This window comes from Cyanistes caeruleus, chromosome 11, assembly GCF_971803275.1.
Source record: "Cyanistes caeruleus chromosome 11, bCyaCae1.hap1.1, whole genome shotgun sequence".
NCBI classification, from domain to species: Eukaryota; Metazoa; Chordata; class Aves; order Passeriformes; family Paridae; genus Cyanistes; species Cyanistes caeruleus.
In genome coordinates, this window is record NC_141711.1 from 10,229,923 (window position 1) to 10,244,262 (window position 14,340).

The following is a 14,340-nucleotide window of genomic DNA, read 5'->3' on the forward strand; positions in this document are numbered from 1 at the left end:
TGATTTCTTGGATAGCCTGAGCTTAGACTTCAGTTGCCTTCTGAAAAGATTGCCTTTCTGCATAGGTTCTTTGTAAGGCTGAATTTTGGGTAAGGCAATAGAAGACAGAGACTAAAAGACAATTTAAGCTGATTAGTTATGGAGTTTTTTGTATGCTTTATTATAGCTTGGACAGATTTCTGTATAATATGAATACTGCTTAGGATATTTTTGTTTTGCTTTTTTTTAACCTCTAGTTGATAGTTCATAGGTCCTTGGAGAGCTACTTAACAAGCTGGAAAAAAAACCACCAAAATGAAACAAAAAAAATAAGTGGAAAAGTTTCACACATCCTTGATACATAATAGAGTAATATTTCAGTTGCAATACAAATGATTTATTTACCATGGAGTCATTCTGTACTGATAATAAAAGCACATTTCCTCTTGGAACAACCAGTTACTGTTTTCAGATCAAACCCATTCATTCATGGAGTTTTTCTTCTTGCCTGTGTCTTATGTGTGAGCATCACTAGGTGCCAAATGCAATCAATATGAATTCTGCTTTTGATCACACTGGTATCAGCCTCACCCAGAGGAGAACTTAGCTTTTAGACCTTGTGTCACATTTTAAGAAAAATAATATTGACTCATGTTATTTCAAAATCATTGTTTGTAGCCAGCAGATTTTAAATCAAAACAGTCAGGCACGTTTTCATTTTGCGCTCATTGTTAAATAAGCCGTGGAAAAGGTTTCTCTTTGCAGAACTGCCTTCCCCCCTCCAAGATTATCACATTTCATGTGTTCTAGTTCATCCCAAGATTGTGCTATTGTTTTCTTCAAAGTTTCCTGGGCCATTAATCTCTCTCTTTTGTTTCCATCTGGCCTCAGGATAGGTCAGCTGGAAATTGCATTGCTGGAGAATATTCTGGTCTTGAGAACACAAAGAAAAAGGAGCAAGGAGAGCCTCCAAATACTGTTGATTCCTCATTCAGAGTGTACAACCAAGCAAGCTCATAAAGGCTGTGTTACTAAATCCTTTATCTCCCCAAAGCCAGCAGAATATACTGGGCACCAGGCACCATGTTCAACAACAGCTCCTATTCTCTTGTTTAAAAAGTGAGTCTTTTCACATCGTATTTCCATGCTCCTCTACTTTTTTTCTGCTGCCTTTAACTACCCACCAGGGCCCACTCTATTGGACATGACAGTTCAAAATATATATTTGAGGGCTGGTGACACACAGCCACGCTGAGTCCACAAAGGAGCAGTCATGGCAATTGAACCGTGCGAGCTGCGGTAGTGCTGCATGTCCATCAGTCTTTCCATTGTGACTCCTCCTTGCTCCCTGAGGATTTATAGGCACATTTTTGAGAGGACTCCAGTAACTAAAATAAAGATGTATTTGTCTCCACAGAAATGTTGCAGCCACTTATGTGGCTATTTGGAGAAAACAAAAAAAAAGAAAAAAAAAATGGAAATCCCATTGAACTCACACTGTAGGGGCTCTACAAATGGATTTTCAAAGTCTTGTCTTAAACCATATGATTTTTACCTATTTTTATGTCTGTGTTTACTTTTCTGACTGCCATGTGGAACAAATTACAGTGTTCCAAGCAAAGGCATGTGCTCCTTAGGACAGGAAAGGTTAATTTGGCTACTTTGTGAATAAGCAAGTCATAGAGTCTTCCATTGTTCAGTTTTCTTGCTCAACATCTCCTACGATCTCTGCTTCAAGACACAAGGTAGTGATTCTCTGGGGCAGAATTTGTGTTGGGCAGAGAGGCCAGGAGTATGTAGTGAGATGAAACCAGGCCAAGGGGTGCAGATGATACAGGGGCCTGTTCTTATGAAGGCAGCTGAGTGGCACCTTGCTGGGCTGGGGCCTATGCCAGCTCTTGCCCCCTGAGGTCTTCCTTGTCACTAGGGAAGTTATTTGATCCCAGTTTTTGTGGATGGACACCAATAGTGTGTTCCTCACTTTATGGACTGGTCAGTTCAAGGCTCTGGCGTGGCAGTTACAGCCCCAAACTGAGGAGCTGTAATTTTTACATAACAGTGTGAGCACTCCATCCAGAAGAACTTTGGCTGGGAGTCGGGTGAGCTGTGCCCACATCCTGGGCTGGCTCGGTGATGGATTACCATGTTACAGCAGGGCCTGTGCTCATAAACCCCTTCCCTCAGCGGGGGCTGTGGCACGTTTGCAGCTGGATTTCAGTTGCCAGAGAATGAAGGGGCCCTGTGAAAAGGACATCAGCTGAGGACAAATGCTTTTACTTCCCTGTTCAATGATGAGGTCTACAGAGAAAGGACGCGGGATCTCTTTTGGAGCTCATGAGTGGAAGGAAGATCTGTGTGGAGGACATTCTCAAAATCTTGGTTGCACATACAGTTCTGGGTTCCAGGCATCCCCTGCATACAGGCCTTCTGAGAAAAGGGTTCATGGGACACGTTTCTTCTGTTTATGCACCAGGTAACCAGGTTTGATTCACAGAAGCAACTTTGCCACCTCAGCATAAGAATGTTCTGATTTTTGGAGGAAAAAAGTCTCCCACTTATTTATGGGTGTTCATGACAGAAAGCTTGTGTTTTCCATATCTTGTGCAGCAAGTGCATGTCTGAAGGCAGTATTCACTGGGACTGCACTGGTACCTGGTCTCAGCACTGTTCTCTGGCAGATGGAAAAGAGATTTGCTGAAGTATGTGGGAAAAACATGCCTTCTTGAGTCTGGAAGCCTAATGAAGATAACTTGGGGCTAAGAGCTAATGGACATTTCATGTTCACTATGTATCAGAGGCCTGTGATTTGAGAGTCTGAAGTCTAATGTACAGACTGTGGTGCTGGGTTCGTGTAATTAAATCTGGTTAAAAAAAACCCCAAGCAAACAGCTCATATATCTATATATTTACATCTATAAGCTTGTATGTATACATCTATACACACACAAATATATATTTCCCCTCTCATCTTTGGTTTTATTTACATACTGTTCTCTAAGAAATTATTCTAAGAACCAGAATTGTTTTCTGCAGACTGGGAACTCTTGCTCCTGGGCTCAAAGCTCCTCTTACCTAGGGAAAAAAAGATGGCTGATGAGCTCTTTTAACTTTAGTTGTTATGCCCAGACTGCCAATAAATGTACTTGTGGTTGAGGCCTAATTCATGTTCCCTGGGTGCAGCCTTAGGCTACAGCCTCCTGTTACATCATCCCCTAACACCAGGCATGTGCCTCTGCTGTGGAGAGCTCATGGCTGGATTCCATTCTGTTCCAGGTCAGACATGCACCCCTCTCACATGGCTGTGCACTCAGGGTTGATATTAGTGTTAGATGCATGAAATTCAGGCAAATGTGCACTGGTGGAATTCATCTGGACTTCCCAGAGCAAGTGGAGTTTGGGGCTGCAGACTATGACTAAAATGTGGCTGCAGCCAATAGAAAGGGGTGAATCTATGATGTTATCCCTCATTTTCCTGCTCACTGCCTTTCACAAAGCTGGCAAGATCTTAAGGATAATTCCAAATTTTATTCTACCCCTTAAACCAGAACCCCCTTATCTTAGAATTGAAATAACAGAATGCTTAGGCAGAGATTGCACATCTGCTTTGTTTTTCTATGAACTCCTTCCACTGCAAGGTTTGATTTATGATCTATGCAGAAAACCTCATTTGAGTCCTAATCTAGCACTTAGCCATGCAGTACTTATTTGTTCAGAGCTCTTTCTAGGAAGGATCAGTCTCATTTAGCCTCCAACAATCTTTCTTTGTTAGCAAAATACTCAAGTCATCTGGATTTCAGCTGTTGCTCTTTTTTCCCCCCCAAATTCCTGGAGACATGGTGATTTCCAGAAAAACCAAGTGCATTGGCTGCACAGAGAGCCCATTGTGCTGCCTGGTCAAAGAAACCACCACCATGTGGAATGAAACACAGCCTGGGGAAGGCAGGCATCTAGTGCACACTGGTGTTTGCAAACTTGCTCTTGGTCTGCTGGAGCAGATGCAGCCCATAAATCAGCTAATGATGAGTTAGGTTCAGCTCACTAACACATTTTGAAGTAAGATATTTGTATTTTGAAAGGGTAGTGAGGTTTGGTTGTGACCAACAGTGCAGGTATTCCTTTTCTGGTTGTTGGGGTTTTTTGCTTTTGTTTCTGGGGTCTCCTCTTTGAACTGGTTGTCTGCTTCTGTGTATTCTTGACTGATTTCTGTGTGCTTAGAGTTCCAAAGAAATAGGGAAGGAAATGTAAAGCTACAGAAGAGATAAGCAGCATCAGCATCTTGTGTACAGTAACTAGGTTAAATGGCTACAAAGAAGAAACTTCTTAGCTTTAATCCTGGTAATTTGGTTTGGTTAAACTGAAAAGCGAGAAATGAAGCTGCAGCCTCCAGGGCCCTTTTCAATAGTGAGGAGCAGAAAGTTTGGCATGTTCTCTGGATGGGTCAGTTGGGTCTAAAATAGGTCTGAGGCATGGTTTGCTTTCCCTTGCAGACAGCCTCAGAGAAGAAAGTGTTGTGAGTGGAAAGAAGCTCCTGTCATGGATGTGGTTTACCAAAGCCTACAGCGAGGTGGTTGAGTACGAAACAAAAATAGAGCAAAATGCAAGGTTTGATTTCACTTAGGAAAGATCTCTTGTCCTGTACAGCAGTGAAATTTGGTGGATATGGAAGGTGCAAAATAGAAGAGGATAGAAAGGAGCTTCATCGTGGAGCTCTGAGTCTTCTGGTGTGTTGCTGCTTTCATGTGGAATAGGCTCTCTTTTGGGGCCTTTTCAGTTAATTAATGGCATTCAGAACCAAGTCTGCAGAAAAGCTACAGCCAACAAAATAGATCTGTCCAGACTGTTTTCCTGGAATGTCCCTAAACAAAAGCTAGTTCCCTGGAGGGAAATGCTTTAGTGCCCTGTTGCTCGGAAATCATCAGATTTCAGGCCTTTCCGAAACCTGTAATTGTAACAAAATTATTCTTTCCAAAAGATACTTGGGTTGTTTTTTACCCTGCTCAATGAGATCCATATTCCATGGCACTGACTGTGAGTGGTTTAAAGATAAATGCATGTCGTGTCCTGAATGTGTTTCTACTTTGTCATGGGGAGACACCAGCCAATTAAATTCTGAAATTATTGATTTTTTTATTTATTTCCTTATTTAAAAGAAAAAAAAACCAAACTAAAAAACTCTTAATCCTTTAGGGAAAATGGCATTTTTAATCCTGGTTTGGTTATTACTGAAGTAGGAAAGTAAGTTAGGGAGAGAAATTAGGTTTCATTTTAAACTGAGATTTCTGAGAGCCTTAAGTTACTCTCAGTTTATTCATAACTTAGCAACAATTTGAATTCATTTAATAAGAAGCCTAAATCATTTGCAAAGAAGAGTGAACATTTCTTTAAATGAGATGGTGTAGTTTGTGCTGCTGTGTATGCATGAATGTCTGGTTCCTAATGTTCCTAAGGATGTTGTGCATCCCACCCCAGCCTCTGGAACTGGGATGGAGATTCCAGATTATTACTCACAGTGCTCCGAGCTTTACAGGTTGCTGTCCCTGTCACCTGAAAGAGAGGAAATGGAGAGCAAAGGTAACTCATCCAGGAGTGGAGAGGAGGGGAGACCCTCTTCTCTGAACCCCAGGATATGATCAAGGACTTTTCTGGAATCAAGGTCTTGAAACAATTTGAAGTTCAGCTCCAAGAGAGCTATGTACTGCTCTCAGTAGGTTACTGTGGGGTGTGGGTAATGTGAACTCCTGTGTAGTTGTACTGGTCAGTGGTTCTAAGACCTTAATCCAGAGGAGCAAGGATATAAACTGGAGGCAATTAAAAAAGTAAAGTTAAACCCCATGTTTCTTTTTGAAAAGTGGAACTTTCATGTATTTGACTTTCTTATTCCCCTTTGCCTTCACAGGTCCAGCCTTGCTAAGGCACCCTTGGGATGAGAACAATTCCCTACCCTGGGTTCAGTTCAGCTCCAAGTCCCAAATGAGCTGGATTTTTGTTCCATTTCTTCTTTTCTGAATCAATCACAAATACTCCAAGTGATCACTTAATCAGAGGCTCCTTTGCATTTTCAAAGGATTGTCTTCCAGATTTAGCATGTTTCCAAATAATTTCCTTCTCTTTTGTTCTTGATGCTGGATCATCTGCCAGCTTTGTCAGCCAGGATGAAATGTGGACAGTGGACTCTAGGCATTTTCATCCAAAACTTTCTGATAATTACAAAGTAATAAGGAGATGATTTTCACCATCCTTGGAGAGCTAAGTTTCTGCAATTGCTGGCCAGGTTTTTTGATGCAACAAATTCAGAAAAGCAAAACAAGTTTCCTCATGCTGAGGAAGGAAGATCTCTCTCTAGTTTTTGATGGCTAACAGTGTTGAATAAGAACCGTGTCCGACAAGCATTCAGATATAACAGTCATGTACAAGCTACATGTTGTCCAGTTTGTAACTCTACAAATCAAGACTGAAAAAACTGCTAACAGCTGTCCAGATTTTATTCAGCAGTAAAATTGGAAGATGAGGATGTAATTTAATGGCAAGCCCCTTTCTTAGCAGCTTGAGGGCTTCCTTTTGAATTGGATCCTGGAAATAGTAATTCTGGCCCTAGTAATGCTTAAAGATAGGCCAAAACATAGGGAAATAAAAAAGAAGGGGTTGAACTGAAGTCAAGTCTTAGATCCAAGCTCCCTGAATTTGGGGGTTGTTTGGAATTGGATCCAAACTGCATGTCTTGAGTCCATTGATGATAGGAAAATAATGGTCCTAACCATCACTAATTATTACTTATGACAGAAAACAACCCTGTTTGTTAAATGACTGAGTTCTCAATACACTGAGAAACCATTGTTTCATGTGAACTTATCCAAGTTATTAAAACACAGTTTTGAGAACTCTGCACTGACCTTTGAAGCTACATACCATAATTTACCCATTTCCACAGCACACTCGCAGCCCAGAAGACCAAGAACATCCTGGGCTGCCTCAGGAGCAGCGTGGCCTGCAGGGAGAGGGAGGTGATCCTGCCCCTCTGCTCCACCCTGAGAGACCCTACCTGTGTGTCCAGCTCTGGGACCCACACCATGAGAAGGACATGGACTGATGGAACAGATCCACAAAGTTGCTCAGAGGGCTTGGTCACCTCTCCTGTGGAAATAGGCTGAGAGAGCTGGGCTTGTTCAGCCTGGAGAAGACTCCAAGGAGACCTCATTGTGGCCTGTCAGTACCTTAAAGAAGCTTACAAAAAGGAGGGAGAGAGACTTTTTCATATGGGTAGATATTGACAGGACAAGGGGAAATGGTTTTAAACTGAAAGAGGGTAAATTTAGATTAGACGTTAGGAAGAAATCCATTACTGAAAGGGCAGTGAAACACTGGCAGAGGTTGCCCAGAGAATCTGTAGATGCCCAATCTCTTGAAATGTTCAGGTTAGACTGATCAACTTATCTAGTGAAAGACATCCCTGCCCATGTCAGGGGGCTTGGAATTAGATGATCTGTAAGGTCCTTTCCAACCCAAACTATTCCCTGATTCTATGGCAATTCACTACCTACTTGAATAGTAGGTTTTTTAATACTTAATTTTAACTCTTGAGTTATGATCTGAAGGTCCTAAATCCATGAAGGAAAGTTCCACAGTGGTCTATCAGCATGGTATAACTCAATAAGAACTGATTGCAAGTGGCTAAAGGCTTTGAACAAAGTCCCTTTACAAGACTTTAATCAACTTCAAAGGATTTGGGGTTAGTCCCTCTTTTCCTGGTAAGCTAAGGTGACAGAGCCATTAACAACACGGGGTGTTGCTGCATGTAAGGGACAGAAATGGTCCTTAAAGAAAATGAGAGCATGTACATAGATGGGCAGGGTGCTTGGACAGACTCTGTGAAGCTTTGATTTTTTGCCTACTTTCTGATTCTCCTCAGTGGAGGAAAACCAGGGGAAAGTACATCCAATTCAAGCTACTAACAAAGCTTGTCAGCCTGTTTGTGCAGAGGGGCCCCGTTCTGTCATTCTGGCTTTTTAGACAGTTTCCCAGCCTTGTTTGAGTAAACATGCCAGAGGTAAATGAAGCTGCTCCATTTTTATGCTGAATTTGGAGTTGTTCCCTTATGTGATGATATCCAGGTAGTCCCATTTGCCCTATTTGAAAACCACTGCTCTATCAGGTTGGGAGGAAACTAGAACCAGGAAGGGCCTCCCATGCCTGTTCTCATGCAGATGCTTGGTACAAACCAGTGTGTTTGCAGTTTTCTGTATGCTGTCTCAGCACTTGATGTACTTAAGTATATCATCCTAATTTTAAAAGTCATAAAAATAACTGTGCTGAGAACATGCCAAGGGGCCTCCAGCTTAATACCCCATCTTTAATGGTGTCCAAGTGCATACTCAGGGAAGATCAAGAACAGGACAAACACACATGATATTCTGCCCAAGGCAGTCTTTTAACACACAACTATTTTCCCTGAGACATGAGCCTTCTGTGGATAGTCTAATTAGTAACCATGAATGGATCTTTCCCAAGAAAATTATTTCCATTGAGCCTTTGTAAACTTCTTGCATTGCCAGGGAACCACACAGATCAGTTACCTGTTGTGTGAGCAACCACACCCCCTGAATTGTCTGTCTTCTTCAGAGAGAACAGGCATCTCTTATGTCAGGTCAGCATGGTATTTTGGGAGATGTTAGGAAATCAGTCTGAAACTCTCTGATTGCACTTTTACAGATGAAGGAAAGAGTGGATGCTGCTCCACACTCAAGAGCACTCTCAGTTCAGAGGGCTCACACCAGTGGGACTTTGCAGCATGCATGGGAATTGAGTCTGTTAGACATAATGGATGATGTGTGGAGTGAAAAGAATTGGAGGGGATGGGTTCTGGCAATACAAAAATTTGTGTTAGGCTTTTAATTGCTTTCCTTGTGTTATCCAACTCTTTCTCCATTTCTATCCACAAGACTCCTTAAAAATGAAATCATAACTTTTCTGCTTGCCCTAGCCAATATCATATGTGTTCAATGGCACTGAAGGCTGGACCCAGATCTACTGGTAGATAATTAGATGCTAATAAGAAAGTGACTTTTACCAACCTTGGCGGCTTCAGTTTTATAATTGCTGTTTGGAGGAGCTGACACAGCAGAGCTTAGAAAACAATAAACCATGTGTCCTCTTAGCAGGAAGGAGTGTTCTTATTTTTACAGTGCATCTAAATTGCCAATTTTAATACCCTACAAGGCTTAGGAAGAAAACTGAGACATGAATAACTGAAAGTGGAAAAAACTAAAGCCAGGAGAAGATGATGTCTGAGAGAGACATAGGTGATGTATGCAGACTTACACCATAAAATTAAACACAGATTTAAGTGAGAAATTATGAAAAGCTTTTGACTCCATGATCAGTTAAAAACTAGAATTGTTTACCAAGGAGGTCACTGAGGACTTGACAGGAGAAGTGTTCAGGTAAAAAAAGATTAACCTGAAACCTGCTTGAAGCAGATAATGAAAGGTATTGTGAAAAACCACCTCTGCTCACCTGCATCCTCCTGTCTTGCTATTGTTAAGAAGCTGCTTTCTGCAAGTAAAAGAGAACATGGAATATCTAAAGAAGATTACACAAAGCTCTTATAAGCTACCTGGATAATTCCCTGACACCTTATCCTGCTAAGCGCCCCTTCAAGGAAAGGACTAGAATCTATTTGTAGAAGAGTGTGTGCTTTCAGTGTGGGGTGATGATCCCACACAGGAAGGGATAAGTTGTTATTCTTGATGGTTGTGCTCTGATCTTTAGAAGATGTGTTTCATCTCCAGGTACTCAGAGGTTAACCCTTCTCTAGGGGTTAATGATGGGCATTTTTGAAATACGGGGCTGGATTTTTGCTAGTGTGAATTGTCAGCGTTCAACAAAGCCAGGAGGGTTTCCAGCAGGTTGACAGCAGATTTGACACTTGTCCCCAGCAACTGCCTTGGGGTTCAGTTCTGAGCTTGACAGATTGAGTGGTGACTCTTGGGACCTTTTGTGGAGAAGTATTTTAAATTCTCCCAATTCATCATCTTCCCTAGAGCTAGACAAAAGCTAAAGGCTGACTTTCAGCCAGGAGGCTGACTGAAGCTACAGCAGCTGTAAGCCAGAAAGGAAAAAAGAAAAGAACAATCAAATCAGGCTTCTGGTTAATGTAGAGAAAGATTAAATATGAAAACTGAAAAGTTGTGTAATAAAATGTGTTTGAGCACTGAAGTTTTTTCACCTGAACATTGAAGTATTTTCCCAGCACACAGCTGTCCATATCCCCAAGAAGATGTGAAAATCAGAAGGGCTGAAGTCAACAGTTACCATATGCCTTATGTAAATAAAACAGAGGAGAATTGGGCCTTTCCACTTAAAGTCTTTCTCTGGCCGAGATCATGCGAGTTTGCCAGGACTTGGTGCCAAATTCAGTAAGCCTCTCTAAGAATGTGATGACTGTATTCTTCAACCACTTGCACTCCTGTAAATCAGCAATATCTAATTAAAAGACAAGTAAGTTACTGAAGCATCAGCTCAGTTAAAATTAAAGAATAAAAGAATAAAAGAAAAGAATAGAATAAAATAAAAGATTTTTTTTTTTCAGTATTCATGAGTATCATTTCTGCAAAGAAAATTCTGAAATGAATGGTTAAGAGGAGAACACTTGCAGACAAGAAAAATATCTGATTGCAGACTCTTTATTATTATTGTTATTAATTGGATCTTATCTACCCTGAATGAATTTTTAATTCATTAACATCAGTCAATCTTCAAGTACGTTTTTATTATTAGAATGCATTTCAAAATTCTTGAAGTCTTGTATATAATTGTGTGTTTGATTTGAATCAGCAGTTTACAGTTTGTACAGAAGTAACATTTGCAATACCAAGTCCTAGAGGAATTTTTCAAGACAACAAGGTTATTTCATTTGAGCAGTCAAGAAAAAATCAAAAAAATTACAAACATCTGTACTTTCTCAAGGGAGACATCAATTATTGCTTACAATGGTGTGGGCCGGAATGTGCCTCTTTCAGCTGGATGAATCCATCTGCCCTTGCCAAAAAAGTTTTACATTTCCCATTTTTCCTCAGCTGCTGTATCCAGCCTTGGCACTGTATCTACTTATTATATTTATTTCTTGGATGTGCTGTTTCCAGCTTTGTCATTTACCACATTTCTGTTTTTGTCTCCCTACCTCCCTTTCTGACATCATTCAAGTGAGATCAGGGTGGGAAAAAACCCACAACTTGGAGAGTCTAGTCAGGTATAATAGTAAAAATAAGAGCTTAAGTAGTGAGAAAAATGACAGACAGTTGGCTAGTTCTGACCTGGATTGTTCTCCAGGAGTTTTGCCATTGTTTTCAATGAGATCAGGACTGGGCACTTGGCTGCAGTGAGAAGTGGACTTGAGCCATGTGGTTTTTCATCCAAACGTTCCCAAAACTCAGGAGTGTTTAAATCTGGCATCCCCTTGATGAGAACATGCAATGCTTGCTTGTATGTGCACGAGTTGATTTGAACATCCCATGTTGATAGAGCCCTTGCTTTAACATTCCTCAGCAGAATTGTTATCTTTAGATTTTGAACAAGATGCACAATGCTGCCACCTCCTTGTGTCTTCCTTTTCCAGCTGTGCTTGTCCCATGCAAGGGCCAGAGACAGTGTGGCTCACTGTGGTGTTTTTTATAAAGCTGTAAATATCCAGCTGTTATATTAAAAAGTTGGTGCTTAATATATTTTCAGGAAGACAATTCCCTGCTTGAGCTAATTTCTTGATGCTGCTCCTGTATAGTTTGTATTCAAAGAGTCAAGACCCAAGGCAATTAATTCTGTTAGTTGCTTCAGATTCAGAGCAATGTTCTCTAATGCAATAGCAATTCTTGATCTTGGCCTTTTTATAACAGTGATTTGATTTATTCAAATCACTGTGAAAAATCTGGCAAATTGCATTTCTTTATTCCCTGATTCATTTTCTTTAATTTTTTAACAGAGAAAATGAAAAGAAAATAAGCCTGAGAATTGATATATGGTGTATACCACAGCCTCTTTGGGCAGGCAACATGAATCAGGCACACACGCCTCAGATATAAATCACTCTGCACCATGGGGACATTTAGGCTCTTGGTACAAATGTACGTGTTGGGAAATCGTTCTGCAAATGCTACATGTACGTGTGCAGTAGCTAATTTGCAAATCTGAAAAAACTTGGCTTGTTTACATCGTCTCTGAAGTAACCCAGGGTGCCTGGGCCATGTTGGGAAACGAGCTGCTCTGCCAAATGAAGCTTTATTAAAAAAAAAAAAAAAGAAAGAAAAAAAAGAAAATATCTGTTGTAGCACAAAATGTCCCAACCTGATAAACTGTTTATTTAATTCTGAGTTTATTTTTAGCACTCATGAATTATTGAGACATCTTTTTCTCTCTTAGGGCGGAGCAGGGGATTTCTGTGTGGGCAAGATGGGCTGAGTCCTGGCACCCCCTCAGTCCCCACTGCAGGGCATTGGGGAGCATTTCCATGTGCTGAGTGTGCAGTACAGGGATCTTTGCTCAGTCTCTAGAGGCTGTTAAGCTCAAAGAAACTCAGATTCTAGCTCGAGTTCTACCGACAAGTCACTTAAACTCCAACGATCTCGCTTTGATCCCTCGTATATTGGTCGATCTGAATGTTTCACCTGCCTTTTCACTGAAGATTTCTGCAATAATGTCTGCTCATGTGGGGGTCAAATCTGCTTCCAGCCTGAAGCCCTGATTGTTAACCTTTATTTAGATGTGATTTTTGTTTTCTCCCCACAAAACTAGGAGTAAATCAAAAAGATTCGTTAGAGGAAAAAAATAGGAGTATGATTTTGCAGGGCTTTTCTTGCCCTCAGGTATATGTAACTAGTGGCTCATAAATTATGGTGCCTATGGACCAGCTGAAAGCCTGGTTTCTAACTTCTGAGAGATTGCTAGAACCAAAGGCTGTCTCTGGGTAGACTTTCTGGGATATGAGTTTATCTTTATTTGATAAATTGAACAGTTGAACATACTATCTGCAAAGAATAGCATATCTAATAGTTATAAGGGGACATGTCTAAAAAAGGAGTCCAAATTCAAGGATGCAAAGGATGAATCAGTGGTCAGTTAAAGTGCTTCTGCAGTATTTGGATGATTTAATGGAACAGTAGTTTAAAAATGCTCTTGTCTGGTCATTTCTATCTGCTTGTTTATCTGGAAAACAAATAAGCACCAAGTAGTAGTAAGAACATCATTGCTTACATGGTAACATTGCTTACATGCTCAGCTAACGTGCCTGTGGGTTGCACTGTTCAGCTCTTCCCAAATCATAGGGAAGACAGAGGGCTTAAATTAATTATTGAGTTTAACCTCTCCTGTGGTTTCCGGCAAGGGCAAGGAAGCCAAACTGGGTTGTGAGTACCAAAGGTGTCATGTGGTTTTGAAGTGCAGTCCAAAGCCCTATTTTTTATTTTATGGGTAAATGAGGACTCTGTTGGTGGCCCAAAGTTTCTAGAAGCTGGTAAGTTCAGCCAGAAAACAATATTCTACATGCAAGTAACCCTCTTATGTGGTCATAGATGTTTGTAAGTTGATCAGAGTTGTTCTTGATATGATTTAAAATTTAGGCCTAACATGTCTGTAGGCTGGAGTAGTGTGTAATGTGATATTAGGAGGGAAAAAAGGGGAGTTTGAGAGAGGTTAGACTTCAGAGAGATTTAAAATACTTCATCAAGTGATTTTGAGTGATTTAGGCACCAAAGCTTTTGAATACTCTTCAGCATGCTTTAATCTTGAGTGATGCATGTAGCCTGTAGTGTTTGCATGATAAAATATTGTGAGCAGTTGAAATAGTTCCCTTTTTAGGTCTTTAGTCATAAAGACTTACTCTGTTTGATGATGGAAGTTTAATAATATCCAAGCATGAATGACAAGCAATTATGTTTCTGCTGTATTATTTGCACCGAGGGACTCTCATAAAATTACTATTCAGTACCTGTCATTTGCAAAGAGAGAGCATGAAGCAAACTTGCAATAATCAAAAGACAATAAATACTCTGACTTCAGCAGACAAATTCTGGCAGGCAGTGTGGTTTCTAGAATGGTCATGTCATAAGAGAGCAGTGTCCTTTTCCTGAGTAAGTACTGCCTTTCCTATTGATCTTTTTAAATGCCTACTTGCTAAAAGTCAGAGCAATTTGGTTTTTGCCCAATTATATCAGGGAATCACATACAGATGGCATTGAAATTGTGGTTATTCAAAATGTTAATAATGCCCCAGTGGAGATCTGTGCAATAGGTTGAACTTTAAACCAAAAGAAATCGTTGAAGAAGGGAAGAAACACACTGCTTTTGAGTGAAGCAGGAAGAGGAATGGAACCTGCA

General features: G+C 40.6%; 3 long non-coding RNA genes across 3 annotated transcripts; 2 read left to right on the forward strand and 1 right to left on the reverse strand.

Moving 5' to 3' along the window:
- Window positions 1–2,930: 2,930 nt before the first annotated feature.
- Window positions 2,931–3,348, reverse strand: LOC147650993 (uncharacterized). Its single transcript, XR_015274954.1, has 2 exons — window positions 3,275–3,348; window positions 2,931–3,051 (listed from the first exon to the last, which is right to left on the reverse strand). It is a non-coding gene; the product is annotated as an uncharacterized LOC147650993 (long non-coding RNA).
- A 1,118-nt stretch (window positions 3,349–4,466) lies between these two features.
- Window positions 4,467–6,597, forward strand: LOC147650994 (uncharacterized). Its single transcript, XR_015274952.1, has 2 exons — window positions 4,467–5,550; window positions 5,876–6,597. It is a non-coding gene; the product is annotated as an uncharacterized LOC147650994 (long non-coding RNA).
- Window positions 6,598–6,907: 310 nt separating this feature from the next.
- On the forward strand, window positions 6,908–9,130 carry LOC147650995 (uncharacterized). Its single transcript, XR_015274953.1, has 2 exons — window positions 6,908–7,182; window positions 8,529–9,130. It is a non-coding gene; the product is annotated as an uncharacterized LOC147650995 (long non-coding RNA).
- The last annotated feature ends 5,210 nt before the right edge of the window (window positions 9,131–14,340 follow it).